Consider the following 17,421-nt stretch of genomic DNA (forward strand, 5'->3'; position numbering starts at 1 on the left):
GGGGGTGTGTACGTTTCTTCCCACTTCCTTCAGTCACCAGCCTTTCACTCCGGGCCGTCTGGTGGACTGGGCAAAGAGGGAAACACCAGCCCCCAATCAAAGCGGGTGAGGGTGTGGTGCTTCTGGGTGGAGAAGGCGTGAACAGGGATTACCGATCCACAGCTAAACCTCCGGCGTGGACCTTCTTGCCACTGTGCCCTCTACCTTTCTGCCTTGGTCATTCTAGTCCTGCCAACAGATTTACGTCTTTCTCCGGGTCCTGAGGATCTCCCCTGCAGGCTGTGAAAGTTACGGGCACTGCATCTGAAAAGCCTTTATCCCAGCATCCGGCGTAAGACTTGCAGAGCGGGGTGCTGGGCTTGTTTTCTGCCGTACGCAATGCAAGCACACCTCCAGTTAGCTCCGGTAGAAATGTATTGGGCTGCCTACTGAAAATGCTACGGTGCAGCTTTAGGCATGGGGAGCAAACAGCTCAGAACCTCGCTCTCTCTCCATCTCTCAGCTGTTTTCTGCTGGGGTGGCTTCACTCTTGGGCACATCCCCCCTTACAGTGTTGGCTTCTGGTGGCTCCAAGCTGACCTTCTGAGGCTCAGCAACCCCAGAGGGAAAATAAAAAAAAAGCTCCTCTGCCCATAGTTGCAGCAAATATTGTGATGAACTCTCATTGGACAAACTTAGGTCACGTGCCCACTCGGGAGCCAATCACTGTGGCCAGGGAAATGAGATGTTCTGATGGCCAGACTTAGATCCTATCTACCCTAGGATGGGTGTTGAGGGCTGGAGATTGGGGACAGGGTAGAGTGTCAGGAGGTTCATTCACCCCACTGGAACTGTAAGGAGTAAAGGTGGGGGTGGGGTGGTTTCTAGGAGGAAAACCGAGGTGCTGGTGGCAGAGGTTGGAGGTTGGATGCTGGGCAGGAGAGAACCAGATGTGTCACCATAATGCTGGAATGCTGGCGTGACAAATGAGCATGTAGCCGTTGGAGGGTTCAGGGAACCATGAGACGGAGGTTCAAGTCCCAGCTCTGCCACTACACTAGGGTGACCTTGGTGAGGGCATCTCTGCCTCTCTCGGCCTCAGTTTCTTCACCTATAAAATGAGGACACTTGGAATAGATGACTGCCAGGGCTTTTTCCCATTCGTTCAGTCATTTATTTATACATTTTTTCCCTCCCAGTTAATATTTGTTCAAGGGCTTTGGAGTGAGTCCGAGCTGTTCAGATGTTTACTCGCTGTAGCAGGCTTGACTGATGCACCTTGTCAGGTGTGCTCAGCTGCACCCTTCCCGGACACCCCGCGGCGCTGGACGCCATGCGGTCTCTGCTTGCCTCCTACCGTGGGTGGCCTGGGTCAGTTGCTGCGGTCACGTGGCCAACTCAGCCTGAAGTGGCATGGTCTGAGTTATGGCCCGGTCTCCCAGCATCCCCAGCTGTTGCCCAAGCCGCCCTGACCGGAATTCTTGGCAGGGGAGGCGAGGACCTCTTGGCCTCTTCTCCCAGACTCAGGTGAAGAAACTGCCTTCCCTTTTGGCTGCCCTGAGGCTCAGGTGACACAACCCAGGAGTGAGGAGCAGTTGGGTTCAACTCCGACTAATAGGGGACAGGAGATGGGACACGCTGCAGATGAAGTGCTTGCCCTTCCTCCCTGCAATGCTTCCCGTGGCTTCTGCAGACACACCCTGAGTGACAGAACTCCCGGATGTGTTTTTTTGAGACTCTGTGGCCAGCTCCGTAAGGCATGATTTGTATTTGTTTTTCCTCCTTCCCTGCCTCACAGTCCCCTTTCCTTCATTTCTGTTGGGTCCAGATTATATCCCTAGTAAAGCATTAGCTGAGAAGTTTTGCCTCAGGCTCTGTTCTCTGGGGGAACTCAAACAGAGATGCTGGCTGTGTGACCCTGAGAAATTTACTTAACCTCTCTGAGCCCCAGATCCCTCATCTGCAAAAGGGAGATAATAATAGAGCACCTATCGTAGGATTGTTCAATAAATGATAGCTTCCATTAGTATCATTCCTGTGAACCAGGTGCTGGTTGTATCACATGAAAACATTTATTCGACATTGAATTGCAAGAATATTTATTGAGTGTCAACTGTTTCAGGTTCTCTGCTACTCTCTGCTCCCAAGATGCTCACAGTCTAGAAAGTGAGGCAGAGAAGTAATTGGGCAATTATACTGTGGTGTTATCAGTGCTTGAGAAGATTCAGGGCTAGGCATGGTGATCAAGGATGGTAGGGATAGCTTCTCAGAGGAGTTGATGTTAAAGCTAAGATCTGAAGGATTTGAGGGGAAATGTTTCAAAGATTATATTGGCTGTCATTACCAAGAAGCAGGTAAATTATAGGAGAAACAAAGTGGATAAATATACACTGACCAAAACGCATGAATATGGTCTTTGCCAAGGAGTGTGTGGGTTACTGTTCAATATGGGAACCATAGCCACATACGCCTATTTAGATTTAAATTAATTAAAATTAAAATGAAATTTAAAATTCAGTTCCTCCGTCGCACTGGCCGCATATCAAATGTTCAGTAGTCATCTGTGGCTACGCTGTGTCATACAGCGCAGACAAAAAACATCGCTGTCATTGCACAAGTGCTATTGGACAGAACTGCCATAGAGTCTGAGAACAGTCAGCCAGATCAGGACAGACTTCCTGGAGGAGGGGGTAGAAGATGGCAGAGAAGGGGTTCTGGGAAAGTCCCTGGGTGGCACTGTCCTCTCTCATTAGGAAGAGAAAAGCCAGGACTGGGAATGGGGGTGGGGTGTCGGCTCTGGAAACAATGTACAACCTGACACCTCCTTGGTCAGAGTATAATCTCTGGGTGTGTGCTGGCTGGCAGCCTCTGCCTGGGAGACAGGACACAGGAATGAATGAGGGGGAAATCAGCTAATGGGGGGGGGGGGGTTGCCAGGACATCCCACCTCTTCTGGGGCCAGGAGAACTCTGGGAGTTGTAGTTTTATCCCCCTCAAAGCTTTACTGGAGTAGAAGAGTTGATCCTGGGCCTGGGCTTTTTTGGGGGATTAGAGTTGTGGTGGTGAAGCTGGTCAGGGCTGGGGACACATCTGGGTTTGGGGTTTCCGCAGGTAATGTCAGTAGGGAGGCTATGTTCTCGCCCCCATTCTTAAATTCTAGGGTAGACGGGAGATGCCAAGGTGAAAGACTAAGTTGGATGTGGTGTTGAGGGGCATGGAACATTCAGTTAAACAGAACCCTCAGCCCACACATTCTGGTTGATTGAGATTTTCCCAGGAAAGACAGAGGAGAGGCAGCTGGTATTTTACCAGACCGTCCTCTGACTCCTGCCACACACACTTCTCCCTGGGAGTGGGAGTCGTATTTAAAAGCCATTGAATTGGGTCCCATTGATCACTGTGCTCAAGACATCCAGATCTTAAAGGAGAATATTCTGACATGGAGCCTCAAGCTCACCAAGGCTGTAAAAGGGGGTGGTGGTGATTGTAACTTCAAAAGGATCACTGTGCAGATTCAGTGAAACAATCGATATGGTGTATCTCCTATAACAGGAGTTCCCTTTCTACACACACACACCATACACACACACCGTACACACAGGAGGTAAGAGAGCTCCCTGCCAATTCTCCTGAGGCCACGCAGTGATGTGTCCCCCCCCCCCCCAACGTTATTGTCTGATTTACAAAATGTATATGATTTTAGGACCTTCGGCTACTCGTGCTCCGTATGTTTCCCTAGGAACACGTGTCACAAATGCAATTAAATTTATACGTGCAGTTATTGTTTACAATGTGTTTACAATGTCTGTAAACTCCACCAGTGCCTGGAAGTTGCAGGCTGCTTCACCACTATGTCCCCAAGCACCCAGCATATAGTAGGTGCTTAATACAGATCTATGGAATGAAATGAGTAAAGGATAGCAAAACAGGCATTTTCCATTCAAGGGCGACCTCCAACGATTCTCTCAACTTGTCTACGCGCCACACTCCTCAGCCCCCACTTCAGCATAATGGCAGAGACTGGATAGGGCAGGCGCCCCAACTTGGGGAAAGCAGTCAGGCCAGGCTCCCGGGTCTGGGTGCAGTTCCCAGCTCGCCACCAGGGGGCGCCAGTGATTCGCGCAGACGCCGCCCGCTCTCTGGCGGGCGAGCGCTTCAATGGGCGAGCTTTCGCAGAACGCCTCCTGAGGTCCCCGGCTGCATTAGGCTCTCGGGGGCGCAGACTCGGCGGCGCGTCAGTGTCCATTGTGGGGGATCCGGGGAATCGCCCAGGGAACGGTGGCGGGACCATGAACAATATTCCAAGTCGGGCACGGCTCGTTCTGGCCTCTGGGGCCTGGGGCGTTTCCCGGAGGCGTGTCCGCGACCTCTGACCCGCCGGCCAGTCCTCAGGACCCTGAGCTCGCGGGCCAGCGCGGGTCCCGCAAGTCACGCTCCGCCCCGGGGCCCTCCGCGCAGGCGCCGCCCGCCGCGGTTCCCATGACGACGGGGGGCGCTTCCCCGCCCGAAGCCCCGCCCCCAGCAGGCTAGGCTGCGCGGGGCCGCGGGCGGCGAAGGCAGGTGCTGTGGGCTGCGGGCAGGTGGCGGCGCGCCGCGGGCCGGCGGTGACGGCGGCTCTAGGGTAGGTTGCGCGGTGGCCGCGGGGGGGTGGGGTCCGGCCAAATGCCCCCTGTCCCGGGCCATCGAGGGGGCTGGGGAGGCTGCGGCCGGCGATGGCCACTAAGTTCTGCTCGGCTGAGGCCCCGGGAGAAAAGTTGGCAAAGTTGGCCGGGGAAGAGGCGGGGAGACCCAGTGGATCTCCCCGGGCTCCGGGTCTGCGGGGAGGGGGCAATTCCGATTTGGGACCGAGGAGCTCTGTTTCCCGAGACTAGGGAGTGGATCCCGCGGGTAGGTCCCCCGCCACCCGGCTGAAGATCCCAGAAGGGGTCGGGGGCCGGCGGCCTGAGGTTCCACTCGGTCCCACCGTGAGGGTGACGGTGAACGGTGATTGGAGACTAGAAGCTAGTACCCCCCCCCCCTACTCCCCCCCACGCTGGTCCAAGAGGAAATCTGGTGGTCGGGAGCTGGGTGATCGCTGCAGATCCGGGGTACCCAGCCTGGAGCTGCTAAGATCTGGACGTCGGTGCGGGTTGGAGACCCCGGAGGTGGACACTGGGGAACGGGGTGCCCAGCGAAGCGGAGCCCGGGGGCAAAGGGATTCTGCGGGCAGCCGGGGCCGTGGAGAGACTGCGCGCCGGGCCCGCGGGCGCCTGGGCTCTGGACGCGCCCTCCCCGCTCGGCCTGCGCTCCGCTCCTAACGCCTTCCCAAGGCTGAGGCACCCTGATCGGTTTAGGGCTCAGGCTCCGGCTCCCGAGCTCCCAGGCGGGTTCCGTCCGTCCCCACCCCTCTGGCGGCGCCGCCAGGGGCTGCAGGCGGGGCCCTGGGGAAGGGAAGTGGCGCATTGACCCCCACCGAAGCCTGACCTTTCCACACCCTCCTGGCACACACTCTCCTCCAGCTGGGGCGCCGCGCCCTGAAACCCTGCTCTGAGCCCCGGAGCGGAGTGTGTGACCCCTGCCATTCGCCTAGGTGTCCCAATGCTTCTTGCCACTGGACAAGTTCCTCTAGCCGGGAGCAGCCATTACCTTTTGGAATGGAAAGGGCTTGTACCTGTTGCACAAAGAGAGCTTTTTCTTCGCTGCTTCTTTGTGACCTTGGGCAAAACTCTTAACCTCTCTGAGTTCAGGCCTCTCCTCTGAGCAAAATCAGGTGAGGGTGGGGATCACAACCCTACCTCTTGTTCCGCTGGAAAGATTAGTGGGTATGATAGGTATGGAACAGATACTAGTGGGCCCTCATTTGTGGCCCCTTCTCTCCCACATCCCATCCCCTGTGCTTCCTCTACAATATCCGAGGGAGGGCCCTGGGAACCCAACTTGTTGCCTTTGTAAACTGCAGGCTTAGAGAGGTGTTTAACTTGGTCTTTCTTCCAAAGGGGTTGAAAGACTAACTCCCCACCACCCCACCCACCCCACCCCGCCCTCCTCCAGCCCTTGCAGTGAGAAGCTCTGCGGTTGGTTTGGCTAATCAGTAACCAGGGCCTTTGGACAAGGCTTCTCTCCCTTGGCCCAGCCTTCCCTTTGCTGATCCATCGAGGCTCCGGGACAAACATGCATTCACCCCCAGGCATAGGCATCTCAGTCCCCGAGGGAGCTGTGCAGACACCACCAGCTCCCGTCCTGGTGGTTTTAGGGGGAATCCTTTTGAAAGGATTTACTAGTACATGCTTGACAAGGGTGCAATTACTGGAGAGAAGAGCCGGGTTTCAGTACAGTGTCTGGGCACATGTTTCGTGTGTGTGTGTGTGTGTGTGTGTGTATAGCACCTACATTGTGGCAGTCACTATAGATGTGCTGTGGCCCAGGGCAATATAGAATCTGTCCTCCTGGCATTACATTCTAGCTGTGAAGTAATCAGCCTGCCCTCCAGTCCAGTGAGGCAGCTGTGCTGGCTCTTGATGGGGGTGCAGCCCTCACCCCAGATTCTGAGGCTGGAAGGGCCTCGTTCCCCTTGGAGGTCCTGGGGGCTGGCTTTTGTTCAGGGCTGACCTTGGGAAGAGAATGGAGGATCCCACTGTCTGGCCCTGAGGATTTCTCCCATGTCAGCATCACCTGTTTCATCTCTGATCCGCTGAGAAAGAGCCCCTGAAGAATATTTTAAATATTCATTCATTCATTCATTCATCCATCCATCAACAAGTACTTCAAGACACTGGGGGTCACATCCTTAAGGGAGGGGTAAAGGCTTTGTGAAACGAAGCAATTGTTTAGAAGGTGCCAGTTGTGAGAATGGGAGGAGGGGCTGATGCCTTCAGGATTGGGGGTGAGGGGGTGGGGAGAAAGAGGTTCAGGGTTTAGTTATTGGAGAGCTTGCTATGGGATGAAGAGGTTGGCGTTAGGGCCTGAGAGGAGAAACAGGGATAAACCGGGGAGTTTCCGGAGAAACCCAGATGGAAAGGAGGGAGCCATCTGGGAGGTTTGGAGCCAAAAGCTGGCCCTGCCCCTTCCTGGCTGTGGTCTTGGGCATGGTACTTGTTTTGAGACTCGGCTTCTTCATCTGTAAAATGGGCTCATGATGGGCTTGTTAGGTGAGTTCAGTGAACCAGTGCATGGAAATGCCGGGCAGTGTCTGCACTGGTCTGTGCTCACTAAGCAATGAGCATGACTATTACGACAGTCTGGCATCAGGATGTGTTTCAGGCAGGATGTGTGTGGCGGGGTGGGGGGTTGGGGGTGAGGGGGTGACCACAGGTGACACTTGAGCTGAGTTTTCAAGGAGGAAGCAAGGAGGGGAGAATGAACAGTCCAGGCAGAAAGAGCAGCACAGGCAGAGGCATAGCTCCTTTGGAGAATTATGTATTGATGGGTATACCCAGAATGAAGGGTGTGTTGAATGAATATAAGTTAGACCACCTGCCACTAAAATTCTCTTTACACGTCCCTGCCCCTCCCTACATATCCAAACAGGAAAGCTTTAGCAGGTTTGGGATAGAGAGGCAGACAAGAGGATGATTGTCCAGGAGGTCACGTTTCTTCCCACACTCACCCATCCAGATTATAGAAGTGTGACCCCAGACAAGCCACTTCCTTCTTGGAACCTCAGTTTTTTCTTCTGTAAAATGGGAGGATTGGAGAGACTATGGGTAAAGCACATAACAGAACAGCTGCTTTTCATTGATTGATTTTTAGAGAGAGAGAGAGAGAGAGAGAGAGAGAGAAAGACAAAAAAACATTGATTTGTTGTTCCACTTACTTATCCATTCATTAGTTGATTCTTGTATGTGCCCTGACCGGGGATCGAACCTGCAACCTTAGCTTATCCGGATGACGCTCTAACCAACTGGGCTACCTGGCCAGGGCCTGGCCTAAGCTCTTTTAAAAATATCATTTATTGCCTGGTCAGTGTGGCTCAGTGGTGGAGCATTGACCTATGAACCAAAAGGTCATGGTTTGATTCCTAGACGTAGCACATGCCCAAGTTTCAGACTTGATCCCCAGTGTGGGGCGTCTAGGAGGCAGCCAATCAATGATTCTCATCATTGATGTTTCTCTCTTTCTCTCTCCCTCTCCCTTCCTCTCTGAAATCAATAAAAAATATAAAAAATATATTTATTATATTTTGTTCTTTTTAAAATTCTTCCCATCAAACCCAGGTGGGATGTGCCTGCTTTCAGGACCCTTGATTTTGCGGCTTATGAAACTGAGGCTCGGAGTGGTCCTCCTGCCCGCTCCCACTACTCAAACTCCTGTCCTTTCAAAGGAAGCTAGCAGCCTTTGAGTTGAGGGATACACACGTACAGCATACCCTGTTTCCTTCAGTGTGATGAATATTTGATTGAGCATCTAACCTGGGCAATTCCAAAGAGCCCCTGTCCTCCAGAACCTGCCCCTCAGGAATCTGGTCCATTGGATGGGAGGGAGGGAGGGACAAGGCGAAGTGAGACAGTATACACATGGTGTCACATGACCCCTGGAGGTAGATATCTCTGCTACCTTTGTTAACTGCTCAGGTAATGACCTTTGAAATGTTCTATGGCCTTGTCTCCATTAAGAATATGAAATACATCCCCAAAGTGTTGATCTGCGGGTGTTTACATGACTGAGTCAGATGCGATACACACGGTATCTCTCTATCGCTCTCTTTCCTATCTATCTATTTAGTATTACGAAAATAACATGTAATATGTCCCCAAAGCATGAACTCTGGATGTTAACATCACTGAGTCAGAAGTGACGTACTCACATGCTGTGAAAATAACACACGGCATACCAAACACTTCACATGGCAAAATGATATTGTCTTAAGTCAAGCATGAGTTTCCCACCCCAGCCCTTATCATAGTCTGCTAATTGTCTAAATGATTTTGTATCCACACTGGAGCCAGGCAGAGAGAATCGATTCTTGGTTCCACCCATTATTTGCTGTGTGACTTTGTGAAGGTGGCTTACCCTCTCTGAGCCCCAGTCTCCTTGTCAGTAAATGGGGATAATGAGGGATCCTGCCTCGGAGGGGGGCGGTGAGGAGTAAATGAGAGGGACCTGGCACACGGCCAGTGCTCAGGCGTGTGCATTGCTGTTACTACCCTTGTTGTTTGTGGTGGTCTTAGTGGACTTGCTATTGTTACCTCTTTCTCCTCCAGACTTTACACTCCCAGAAGGCAGAAACCCTGTCTGTCTTCATTCACTGCTGTTTCCTCCAGTTAATCGTGGTGGAATAAACAAATGAATCAGCAGATGCAGACATAGCCTTTTAACAGCAACCATAAAACAATACATTTCGCACTTAAGTTAAAAACAGATTTGGACACGTTCCCATTTCAGAATGTGTTGACTTAGCCCACTCTTTCAGAAAGCTGAGCAACGCTCCAAAGCGTGAGGTGCTGTTCGTCACTGAGTAGATCCCCCGTTGGCTGACATTGAGTTGTTTTTTGCTGTGACACGCAGCACTGCAATAAACTTCCCTGTCCGCGTCTTTGCACGCTCACTGCGGTCGATTGCAGGACAGATTTCAGGATGGGGAACTTTATCCCAGGCTGGGATAAAGCCTGTTTAGAATGGTGATCTAGCCTGCCCAGTTTCCCTCCAGAGTGGCTGTACCTTTCACACTCCCACCAAGGCTGTGTGTGTGAGAGAGAGAGAGAGAAAAAGAGAGAGAGAGAGAGAGCCACCCTGTTTGTACATTTCAGTGAGAGGGAACAGTGGATGGCTGTGTCTTATCAGTGGCCATGGGATACAGCCTCTGGCGTGGTGGTAGGGAAGGCTATAGTTCCTCCAGGCAGCAGGTTTTGTGGCTCTTTGTTTTTAATCCAACTGGCAGGGGACTGTGTCTTGGAAGATATTTGCCCATGTGTACGCAAGTCCACATGCTTCCTTCTGGAGATATGTGGTCCGTGTATTAGTCAGGTTTTTCTATGGTAACGGTGTGTAACAAACATCTCCCAAATTGCAGCAGCCTTTAATAGCAAGCATTGGTTTCATGGTTGTGGGTCCGCGGGTTGTGGCTGGGGTTGGCCAGCAGGCTGGACTCCAGCCTTTGGGTTCATGTCTGCCCTGTGTATCTTCATCTTGATACCCAGGCTGACAGGCAGCAGCCGGCCAGGGAGCCCAATGGGAACCCGTAGTGCCTCTGAATGCCTCCACTTGGAACTAGAAAGGTGTCACTTCTGACCTCATTCTGTCGGCCAAAGCAAGTCACGTAGCCATGCCCAGCATCGAGGAGGCAGAGAGGGAGTCAGGATGTATTTTCTGAGCAGTTAATACAGCCTGCCACAGTCATGTTTCTGACGGGGCAGCATGGGTCCATGCAGGGGAGAAGGGTCTGCCTGGTGTGGTGGTGGGAGTCGTGGCTCGTGACTTGTGTGGGGCACGTTGGAACGGGGCTCTGGGTAAGAAGACCTGGTCTAAGTTCATGACCTGGAATAGGCGGCTCGCCTCTCTGAGCCTCAGTTTCCTCATCTGGAAAATGGGAATAATGCGTTCTATCTGACAGAGCTTCTGTTAGTGGGTGAAGAGGTGCTTCATGCCTGTGACATGAGATGTGAAGGGGAGGGATGGTCGTCTCCATGACGATTTTTGCTCTGGGTGTGGCTTACAGTTCCTCAGGCTGTGGCACCTGGAGCCCGTGGAGTGGGAGCCCATGGCGGGCAAGGCCAAGGGAGGCTGCACAGGAGACAGACTGGGGTCCAGATCCCAGCTCCGCCCCAACGGGTCATATGACCTTCCTCCACCTCTCTCAGCCTCATCACCTCTCTCAGCCTCGGTGAGTTTGCCTGTTTGTAAGGTGGACACAGGGTGCTTGTGCCATTAGCGGGAAGGACTTGGCATGAACTAGATGATAAATAAATGGTGCCTGTGATTGTGGAGCTAAGTGAGTCCCCAGGTTGGGTAGAATGAGAAATTCTGCAAAATTGGGTATTGGTTCTGCAGAACTGGTTGCAGAATCAGACATTACCAAGAACCCTTGAGGATATTACAGGGGATGCAGACCCAGACTGCGTGGGTTCAAATCCCAGCTCCACTACTTTCCAGCTGTGTGACCTTGGCCTGGCAGTCAACCTCTCGGTGCCCTAGTGTCCCCGTCTGTACAGTGAGAGTAACAGTGGTGCCTGCTTCATGAAGTCGATGCACGTTAAATGAGTTAACATGTAGTACCCGCTAATGACTGGACGTGCACTAGCTACTTGTGTCATCATTACTAATACTATTATTCGTCTGTGAAGGCCCAGGGAAATTGCTTCTCATTCGGGGAGCCACCAGGGCCTTGGGGGAAGGAGTGAGGAGGCAGATGCTTTTTATTTATTTAATTTTGACTTTTTATTTATTGAATTTAGAGAAAGAACGAGAGAGAGAGAGAGAGAGAGAGAGAGTTATTTATGCATTCTTTGGTTGATTCTTATACGTGCTCTGACCGGGGATCAAACCAGCAGCAACCTTGGCATATGGGGACGATGCTCTATGCTCTAACCAACTGAGCTACCTGGCTGGCGGGGGGGGGGGGGGGGGGGGGGGGGGGGAGGGGCGGGGGGGGAGGGCGGGGGCAGATGCTTTTAGAGCAGGTGCTGTCCTCTTCTGCTGTATCTGGAGGGCCTGGTAATGGGTCCCTCATTACTCCAGAGCAAGCCTTGCTCACCAGGGAGGGACCAAGGGCCTCAACCAGCCACTCAGCACCCTTGAACCTGAAGCCGCTGCAGTCCAGCCGGGAAGAGTCCGGGGAGCTCTGCATGTAAGGGGCAGTCACACTGCTCCCGGGTGGAAGCACCCAGCAGGCCTCAGGGAGCCCCATGATTATGAGAATCTGCAGGAGGCCATCGACCCAGGTGCAGGGTGAGAAGTCACCACCCCTTCATTCATTCATTCGTTCATTGGGCAACAGTTTATCCCGTGTCAATTACGTGGCAAATCATGTGCTGTTTTGGGGAAAATGGGATTCTGCTGGATGTCACGGGTGGCTTCTGAAGGAAGCTGGGTCAGGAGGTTGAGAGTTCGGAGTGGCACAGGTGTGGCATCCCTGGGTAACCCTGGGCACGCCGCTTCACCCCGCTGAGCATTTCCTTGTCTGTGAAGTGAGTCTCAGATGACCCAAGGTGTCCTAGTGGGTGAGAGGGGACAACCTCTGACTTCTGTGTCGCTGGTGGCTCCTGTCCTGGCCCCTGTGCCTTCAGAAGCTTGAAGGAGATGACTGAGGCAGCCTTGCCTCCATCTGCTGAGACCTGGCTTTGGAGAGCAGTAAGTGTTCTTCACTGTAGAAAAAAAAAAATAAGTAGAGAGTATTCATTCTGTCCTAGGTACTGTGCACATCATCGTTTTACTTGATTCTCATGTCCCCATTTTACATATGGGAAAACTGAGGCCCAGAGAGGGAGTTGCATGCCCAAGGCCGCTACTGGGAGGGGGGAATGAGGATCTGTGCAGCCCAACCGCAGCTCCTGTGCCCTGAGTCTCTCTGCCCAGTGGTGAAGCAGGGCAGAGCTGGACTATCCTAGTGTCCCGTCCTATCTCCACCACGTCATTGCTGTGTGACTTTGAGCGAGTGACTTTGCCTCGCTGAGCCTCAGTCCCCATCTACAGAGAGATGCTAAGATTTTCCCCTGTGGGATCATTGTGGGATTAGGTGAGTTAGCTGCACAGGAAACTCTTGGAGCCCTTCCCTGTAAAAAGATCAGCTGGTGTTTAAAAAAAAAATGTAAGTTATACCAAAGAATTGCTTTATAAATTACAGCATAAATCTTTATTGTTTGCAGTACTAGCAGAAATAATGACGGTAATAATAATTTGCATTGGCAGACTGCCTCTTATGTTCCAGTTCCTATGATACATGGCTTTGTTCATTTCATCAGAGCCTTTATCATAGCCTTTCTTCGTCCTATAAAGACAGGTGCTAGTGTTGTTCCCACTTTACAGATGAGGAAACTGAGGCCCCGAGAGGTGAAAGGCATTGTCCAGCTGACCAGCCAGTGGCAGGCAGGGAGCCCCGGAGCCTTTGGGCATGAGTCCTGCCTGCTGGGGACACAGCTGTCTTTTCAAAGGCTCCAGGTCAGGGCTGCGGCTCCCAGCCGACTGTGATATTTCTTCTCTTTTTTGTTTTGCTTCCTCAGTGACAAAAGCCCTTTCTGGGGACCATCCTGTTTATCCCCTGGCGTGGGGAGGCCCAGGGAAGGAAACTCAGAGTGTGCGGGACCTCCCAGCAGAAGGAAGCCAGCAGGCCCATTGGGTACACTAAGGTCGCCCTGTGATCTCATGCAGCCCCGCCTGCCTGGACACGAAGCCTGGGCCTTGGTGGGCGCTGTGCCCACCGAGCCCTGCCCAGTGCCCTGGGCTGGGCCGGAGAGTGACTTAGTTGGGGAACTCCCAGGGCCCTTTGGCCTAGGAAGCTGGCCAAGTGTGTCTCTCCCTTTCATTTTAGGCCCCAGCACTGGAAACCTCTTTTCTTTGATCCTAGAACTGACACCTGCATGCCAGGTGCTGTGCCTGGCCTGTGTAGGGCTCCTAGGTCACGGGGAGAGCCCAGGGGGCATTAGAATGGTTCTGATACTGAGTGCTAGTACCGGCTTCTCTGCTGTGTGTCCTTGGGTAAGCCCCTTCCCCTCTCTGGGCCCGAAGAACTGGATGAGTAGATCCCAGGGCCTCTTATTCCTGCTACCCCTTCTGGGAAGAATCAAAATTAGCTGTTTAAAAGGTAGGGCCTAGAAAACCTCCTTTCTCCAAGGGCCTACGGTGTGCCAGGTCCTTTGCTAGGGAGGTATTGTGTATACATCTCATCAGTCCTCAGAGTCACTCAGACAGTTGGTATTACTAACCCCTTTTACAGATAAGCAAACTGAGGCTCAGAGACAGAAAGCCCTCCTCGTGTCACTCAGCTTGAGGTAAGAAGTGGCGGAGGCTGGATTTGAACTCAGGTCTGCCCCCTGCAAACCTAGACCTCCCTGTAATAACTCAGCTCGGTCAGTTCCCTTCTCCCAACTCTCCCTGGAATACCCTCTCCCTCAGAACTCCCAGTGCAGTGTGACCTTTCCTCTCTTGGGTTCGTTGATCATTTTCATTGTTGTTATTTATTAAGCACCTCCTGTGTACCAGAGGCAGGCCCTGGTGTCAGAGCTGCCTGGGCCACAGCTCCTGCCCTCATGGAGAGTTAGATGGGGGGGTTACAGAGCAGCGTTCCCAGGGATGTGATGGGGTGAGGGGGGGCGGGGTGGCGGGCACTGGGATGGGGACCATGTTCTCCTGGAAGCAAACCCTCTTCCCTTGCCACACTCAGGATTTAAATGAGACTGGGAAGCTGGGCAACCAGCAGACCACCTTCCTGGGAGGTGAGATACTGGTTACTGTCCATGGAACTCCAGAGTGGAAGTGACAATGCTTCCAAGTGTGGTCTTTATCCAGATGCCTCATCCCAGCCCCTCTTGCCTTTCTTTCTCTTAGATCATTAAAAGGAAGCGGGGGTGGTAGGGGTGGGGGTGGGCGAGTGGCGGGGGGAAGCGGGTGGAGGCAGCAAAAAGCTTTGGAGGAATTTCTGGAATGCCCAGCATACTGGCTGACCCAGCAGAGCAAGTGTGAGCCATCTGCCCTGGCTTTAGTCGGGGTCAGCTGGCTGTCCCCAGGGGCTCTCTGGGTGTCACCCAGTTCCTGTTCTGAGGCCTGAGTCACCCCCAGGAAGGTGGCTCTTCTGTGGACTGCAGCCTCTGTCTGCCACCAAAGTCACTGCCTGGGTTCGAAGCTGTGCAGCCGCAGGGTCACATCCTGCCTGGGTTTTCTCACTTCTGCCTTGGTGTCCTCGTTCGTGGAATGGGAGGTTGCTGGTGCCTGCCTTTCAGCCTGGCCAGAAGCTCTCAGCGAGGTCACACGGGTGAATATTGGGGTGAAGGCGTGGCGATGTTGGGTAAAGCCCCCACTGTGCGCACGCATCCCTCTGGAGCACAGTGAGGGTCTTATACCTTGGTGGGCCCTTCTGATTTACTCGGCTGTCACCTGCATGCCTGGCACGTGGTGGCTCATTTCATTTTCCTAATTAATAATTTTATTCTCTTTTTATCCCTTATTACAATACATTCACATGATAATACATTTTCATTGCCCAGCATTTAGAAATCCAGGTAAATATAAAGGGGGAGATAAAACTCTTATGAACCCGTATTTAAAGATAACCAGGGCTGATATTTTGGAATATGATTTTTAGACCTGTCAGTCATGCCATGCATATGATCGAGAGGTGTCAGCAATGCGTCTTGGGATTTAGAATGCGGGCTTTATTCTCAGGTGGCTTGGAACCAGATCCTGGCTCTGTAACTCCCTGGCCATGTGACCTTGGGCAGGTCCCTTCCCCTCTCGGAGCCTCCTTTGTAAAATGAGGTTGCTGTGAGGGTTGCATGCGTTCATGTCCGTGAAGTGCTCAGAGAGGCACCCCGCACACAGCGCATGCTTCATTCTCACCAGCGTTTTTAACGGATGTGTGCTTTTTCTTGCTTTGCGCGAGGAGCCCCTTTCTGGGAATCTATAATTCACAATGGGGGGAGTTGGACATTAGGTTGGGAGGACCCCGGGTTACCTTCTCCGGGCAGGTATTTCAGAGGCGGGGCTGGCTCAGTATGGGAATGCTGGTCAGGTAGTTGGGCCCACACCAAGCACTGTGGGCGCTCACCAGCCAGGCCTGATCTTTATCCCTCAGGGATGCTTCCTGTCTCCTCCGAGGCCTGGGCATTGTCCAAGTTAACGCTGCTGGCACCCAGCGGGCTGGAGGTGGCCCCTGTAAGATGAGCTCATGGGGAGCCTGCCTCCACCCCTTCTGGCCGCAGCCTTGGCTTCAGGAGGCTCAGCCACACCTGGGAAGAGTGTCTGTAAACTAGGAAGTCATCCAGGCACCAGTGGGGTCCCAGACTTGCCAGAGAGAGGAAGGGGCTCGTGGAGCCCGGTCTTCAGAAGTGGGGGTGGGGTTGGTGACATCGATGGGGGCGGGGGGAAGTGATGCTGCCCTTTACTAGCTCCGTGACCCTGGGTAAGTGATTCAACCTCATCCATCCTCAGTTGCCTGGTCTGTAAAATGGGACGAATCGTAGTAGGTTTCACCTGATAAGGTGGTTGTGCCACAACATATAAAGGCTCCAACACAACCAGGTACATAGTCAGGCTCCCCTCCCCTTCCTAGTCCCCCTCCCCCTCTTCCTCCACCACCTATTCATAACAGTAACACTGAGCAGTCCCTATGCTAACTCCTTGCTAGGCACCGTCTTGCTGAATCCTCATAGTACATTAGAGTGGCCGTTATTGATACTCCTGTCTTGCAGTCTGACTCCGAGTTGCTTGTGAGCATGTTTAATTAACCGTGAGTTCACACTTGAGTGGGACGAAGCGCTCAGCACACAGTAGGTGATCAATAAAAGGCAGCTGCGGTGCTGACTCGTCTTATTTTTGCTGGTGCTGCACAGAGCTGTCTGCACCAGAAGCACCCCCCCCGCCCCCCCACCCACCCGACTTGCGAAATGGGGAGCGTTGGTACCTGTGCGTCCTCTTCGGGGGCCGACCTTGAGGACCACGGTCACGTCACAATGTTTACAAACACGGAAATCATGACGTTGGACACCCAAGACTAACATAATGTCATGTGTCCATTACACTTCCATAAAACAGTTGCACACTTTCAGAAGTGTACAATAAAAAATGCGTTCAGTAAGAAAAATGGTACACTTTTAGGAAAGTGTACAATTCAGTGGTTTTTTAGTATATTCACAGAGTTCCGCAACCTTCGCCACAATCAGCTTTTGAACATTTCTGTGACCCCAAAAGGGAATTTGTACCCGTTAGCCGTCATTTCCTCATTTCCTCTAATTATGCCCGTCCTCCGTAACCACTCATCTACTTTCTGTCTCTGGGTTTTTCTGGGCATTTTATATAAACGGGATCATACAGTAATATGTGGCCTTTTGTGACTGACTGCTTTCACTTTTCATAATGTCCCAAGGCTCACCCGTGCTGTGATGCATATCAGGATTCCATTCCTGTTCCTGGTTGAATAATGCTCCGTTGTGTGGAGAGAACCACGTTTGACTCGTTTTTCAAAACTTAACAAACATCTCACAAGATGTTCGACGTGCTGGTTACATTTGCTCTGATACACATGGATATGCACCACATAAATTACAGCGTATGTATCAGGGGATCACCCGCCCCCCCCCCCCCCCCCCCCCCGCCCCGCTCCCCCGCCGTGCTCTGCTGTACCGGGAACCTAACCTTGTAAAGCAATAGGCCACCCGCAGGCGAACTGTTTGCTGTGTGGGTGTTATAGTTGGGTGTGTGTGCAAGATGTTTCCCATTGTGCCCTGTAAATGAGACATCGTTCTGCTAACACAGAGGAGAGATTTTAATCCCTCGGCTCTGCTCCCGCTGCCCCCTCCTCCTCCGAGCAGTAATCCC

Source organism: Myotis yumanensis, unplaced genomic scaffold (genome assembly GCF_028538775.1).
Source record: "Myotis yumanensis isolate MYYU_CA2020_CCGP unplaced genomic scaffold, mMyoYum1.0.hap1 SCAF_19, whole genome shotgun sequence".
NCBI classification, from domain to species: domain Eukaryota; kingdom Metazoa; phylum Chordata; class Mammalia; order Chiroptera; family Vespertilionidae; genus Myotis; species Myotis yumanensis.